Here is a 5,352-nt window from a genome sequence, read left to right as displayed (position 1 = left end):
GGAAAAGGAAGGAAACTGATATTTACTAATGATTATGTTTTCCAGGTGCTGTCTTAGGTGCCTTACCTACAGCCTCATAGCAGCCCCTTGAAGTCGAGATTACTATTTTCATTTTCTAGATAAGAAAATAAAGGCTTAAAGAAGTTGTATAACTTGCCTATTTCAGTTATCTGTATAACAAACTATCCCAGAACTTAGTGGCTTAAAACAATAATTGATTATTTCTTACAATGTTGTGGATTGACTAGGGCTCAGCTAGACAGTTCTTCCCAAGGGTCTCACTTGAGTCTGTTAGATGTCACTCACGTGACTGGTGCAGGGGACAGCCACTAGGCTGGGTACAGCTGGGATGCTGAGGCTGGGACATAACTCTTTTTTTCATGTAGTTGTAAGGACCCTCCCTTTCCAGCAGAAAAGCCAGACTTCTTACATGGTGGCTCAGGGCTGTGAAAAGAAGGAAGCAGAAGCTGTCAGTCATCTTAAAGCCTAGTCCTGGAACTGGCATGACAGCACGTCCACCATATTCTACGGGTCAAAGCTGGTTACAAAACCAGCCTAAATGCTAGGGCACCTCACAAAAAAAAGAGAGTAACTAGAAACTTGTAACCATCTCTAATCTACCCTCTTGCGTAAGGTCACACAAGGGCAACAGACTCAGAAATTTTTACAGGACTTCGTGCTTCCAGATCTGCAGGTGTGGGACAAGGATAATGGCTGCAATGAGGACTCGAGGCTACAGGGGAGCTATGGGTGTGGGAGAGACACAAGACAAGGGCAGGGACAATAAGCAGCTAGAGGAGGAGGCTAGTGAATGAGTCCCCTGGAAGGCTCCATACTCTCCTGAATAGATGAATTAAGTGTTACTCCTCTGTGCCAAGGCTTCAGTGCAGACTCAGATCTCCAGAGGAGATCATAGAGTTGATGGAACGTTGCACAAACGTTTTGAGTAAATAAAAATGCCCAGTTTCCAGCTCCACTTGAGGAGCCATTTGACAGGTGAGGCAAAAAGCTATGCAAGTGTGCCTCGTCTATTCTGTGAACCCCAAATTACTAAACATAAGCTACAGTCACATTTATTCAACTTATACCTTCAAGGCAATGCCCTTTTCCCACCATCAGCACACTCATTTATTTATTTGTTCCTACAACAAATTAATGTTGAGCATCTACTAAATCAAACACTGTGCTGAGGGCTGGGGATACAGCAGCGAACAGACTGTGGAGGATTTAGAGCTGAGGAAAGAGCAAGAGCAGTTGAGATGACTGATAGTAAACTGACGTGGTTGCTGGGCAGAAGGAAAGATAAGCTTTCCCTTGGCTTGAGAATGGAGTCTTCAACTGGGCTATGTCTTCCTAAGTCTAACATAACAATGGGGCTACAAGAAGACACATCCTTTCCCCAAAACCTCTCCTCTCACATCCCGGCTCCCCTCCCCTTCATCTCCATGGAACTTAACATTTTTTAGTGAGAGTGATAGGCACTAAACAAAACCAGCAAGTAAATAACAAGTATTTTCTGTAGTGATTCCAGTGGAGTTTGAGAGTGTGTGGTGGGAGATGGGGATGGGCCAGGGATCAATTTAATTAACATAGAGTAGTCAGAGGAGGCCTCATGGAGAAGGTGGCATTTGAACAAAGACTGGAGAAGGTAAAGGAAAAGAGCTTTCCAGACAGAGGGAAGAGCAGGGGCAAATACCTGAAGTGGAAGCACAAACATTCACCCTTGGATTCATTAATTTAGCAATATTTATTAAGCACCTACTACTCACCAGCACTGTACTCAGCCGTGGGTATACAAAGACATACATAGGTCTCTACCCTCAAGGAGCTGACTGTTTAGAAAGGGAGACAGACAAACAAAAACTCCCCCGTGGCATTAAAAAATGTGATAATGGGTGAAAGCAATGTCTCAGCAGGCAAGCTGCTCAGCTTAGCTGAAAATTGTTCTCAGTCCATCTGTTGATGGATCAGAGAGACAAGGGTGGTGTTTTGTACTTGAAATATAATCTGCCCATATCCTCAAATATTACAGACTCATAATTTTTATTAAATGCAAATTTTATTATTGCACTTTAAAGCAAAAGTGCTGGGTAAACTGCATAATATAATCACCATATGACTATCACTTTGAATTAGTATTGCAGATACTTCTAACTACTTAATTATTTATTTTTAAAATATATTCCAATATTTTAATTATGTTCAGTTAAGTGTACTTGAATATTTGCAGCACTCTGCATTATTTATATTAGAGAAAAAGCAGCCTAAATCAACTTGTTCTGGCATTCCATAATTTGTGCTTGCACGTCTCTAAAATAGATTTATATGTAGCTATCAAATGGTTATTCTGGATATGCTATGATTTAAATTTTTTATCTGAATTTTATTTTAATGTACCACAAAAATAAAATTTACTGGTTTCTTTATACTAGTACGTGTCTTATCTGATTATTCATATTCAATATTTGCAGAATACTAACTAGAGCTTCACACTCTTTAATTAGATACAAATATGTAAATTTCATGACACTCTTCCTAACCCCCACTCCATCTACCCCTGCCTCATTCCTCGAAACAGTCTGAATTTGGATGAATCAAATTCTCTGGCAGCCTAGGGGTAAAGAGTAAGGGAAACTTTGTCAGCTTCTAACAACACCGCTATGAGAGGGAGACGGGAGACATCGGAGACCCCAAGGGCAATTACCTTCCTGCACCAAGGAGCATGGGTAAGACTGCTTGGAAGGAAGAATCTGGGTGGAGAAGCTTACACAGATGTGGGCTCTACTACAACTACTCCGAAAAAATAATGCAGGCTGCTCTGTTCCTTGGTATCTGTCCAATATCTTTTCTAGTTTCTAAATTCATTTAGAAGCCATTTCTATCTACAGGATAAAAAATATTAAAGTTGCAGTATTTCAATAACCCTCTTTATGTCATATAAATCCAGTAGACAGACGCCCACTAAAGAGATTACAGCTTGAATACTTAATCCCAATTTGGATGTTTTTAAACAAGGCAAACCTGGCCTTAAATGCAATGCATGCAATTTAGCTAAGTATAAAATATTAATGCACAAACATGGCTTTAAATATAGCCAGAGAATCTGGCAGGAGGAAGCTACCCAACAGCCCCCTCTACATACCACTCTCTCAAATCAAAGGCTGGCTGAATAATAAACACACCCATTTCCAGGTCGAAAGTACAGGTGGATCCTGACAGACCATCTCAAATCCTGAGAAGGGAGGGCTGCTAAGGTGACAGTCATTTCAGAAGACAGGGCTGGGTTAGCAGTTTTATTCAGGCAGGATTTGGCCTCCTAACCTCTCCTGCTTTTCCTGGACTCTTTGGAAAAGGATGACTCTCTCTCTCTCTCTCTCTCTCTCTCTCTCTCTCTCTCTCTATATATATATATATATATATATATATATATATATATGTATTTTTTTTTTGAGAGTCTCACTCTGTCCCCCAGGCTGAAGTGCAGTGACACGATCTCAGCTCCCGGGTTCTGCGACCTCCACTTCCTGGGGTCAAGCCATTCTCCTGCCTCAGCCTCCCAAGTAGCTGGGATTACAGGCATGCACCACTGCAACCAGCTAATTTTTTGTATTTTTAGTATATACGAGGCTTTGCCACGTTGGCCAGGCTGATCTCAAACTCCTGACCTCAAGTGACCCACCCACCTGGACCTCCCAAAGTGTTGGGATTACAGGCGTGAGCCACCACGCCTGGCCAGGACCTGTATATTCTTGATGCCCAGGGATGTAGTTTGTACCCAGGGCAGCATGGAGCAGGGTTACAAGCATGGACTCAGGTGTCAGATTACCTGGGTTCAAATCTCTCCCTGCAACATGTGTTAGCTGAGCCAACTCAGGTAAACTGCTTAATCTTTCTGTGCCTCTGTTTTCTCATGTGTTCATTTGACACATCATAGAGTAAATCAGACCCACGATATAAAGTCATTATGATCATTAAAATGCACCTGCACAATGTCTGGCCCATGGGAGTAAGATTTAGCTATTATTATAGAGGTTACTATTAGAAAACCAGAGAGCAGGGCTTCTGGCACTGCGCTGTATAGAGGTAGTTTGCAGGGCAGGAAAGGTTATCATCCGTTTCTCATTCTACCCCTTCATCTGCCCTCATCTCCTTCATTTACCTTGTGCTTTGCTTTCCTCTTTAATCACCGTACAAAATATTTGAGTTCAATAAATACTTGTTGGGTAAATGAACTCCCGGGCTACTAACTTTCAAGAACACTTTCTGCTGTGAAACAACTGCCATATCCATTGTCACTGATCAGACCCTCATTCAGCCATCCATTGGTTTGCTCATTCAACAGATATGTATTGATCGGGAGGCCAAGGCAAGTGGATCACTTGAGGTCAGGAGTTTGAGACCACCCTGACCAACATGGTGAAACCCCATCTCCACCAAAAACACAAAAATTAGCTGAGCGTGGTGGTGCATGCCTGTAGTCCCAGCTACTCTGGAGGCTAAAGACAGGAGAAGCGCTTGAACCTGGGAGGCAGAAGTTGCAGTAAGCCGAGTTGCATATTACTGCACTCTAGCCTGGGTGACACAGCAAGACTTCGCCAAATAAAAAAAAAAAAAGAAAAAGAAAGAAAAGAAAGAAAAGAAAAAAAAAGGGATGTGTGTTGAGTGCCATGCAGATATATATACTTATATACTGAGAATACAATGGTGAGCTAAAAAAAAAAAAAAAAAAAAGATTTATTTCTTTCCTCAGAGTTTACAGTCCAGTAGAGGAGGCACATGTTAATCCGGTAGTCATGGAAATAAATATTAGATTTAAAGCATGGTAGTAAGATGTATGTAGGACTCTAAACACACATAAGAGAATTCGGGCTAAATTGGAGAAGTCAGTAAATATTTCCCTGAGGAAGTGACTCTTAAGAAAGTTTCAAAGGAGGAGGTGAAGGGAGAGTCTGCCAGACAGCACCATCAGTGTGTGCAAAGGCCCTGAGGTGGGAAGAAGTGTGGCACATTTAGAAGACTCCGAGAAGGTCATTACAATTGAAACTACAAGAGCAAGGGATAACGTGATTCACATTATGCTGGAGAGGCAGACACAGGCCAGGCCACATCAAACTGTTTTGGTTTTATCTTAAGAACAATGAGAAACAGAAGGGTGACATGATCAGATGTTAATTTTGCAAAGGTCATTCCAACCGCAGTGTCTGAAAGATGGCTGGGGGTAGGGCAAGGGTGGATGCCGATGGCCTGGTTAGGAAATGATTGCAGTTTGCCGGTGAGGGAAGACTAACAAAGCTAGCTTGGGATTAGTGAGGGAGAGACATTGGTGCAGCCTGGAGGTAATGAGAGGATAAA

Source organism: Saimiri boliviensis, chromosome 11, assembly GCF_048565385.1.
Source record: "Saimiri boliviensis isolate mSaiBol1 chromosome 11, mSaiBol1.pri, whole genome shotgun sequence".
Classification (NCBI taxonomy): Eukaryota; Metazoa; Chordata; class Mammalia; order Primates; family Cebidae; genus Saimiri; species Saimiri boliviensis.
Note: the sequence above shows the minus strand (reverse complement) of the source record.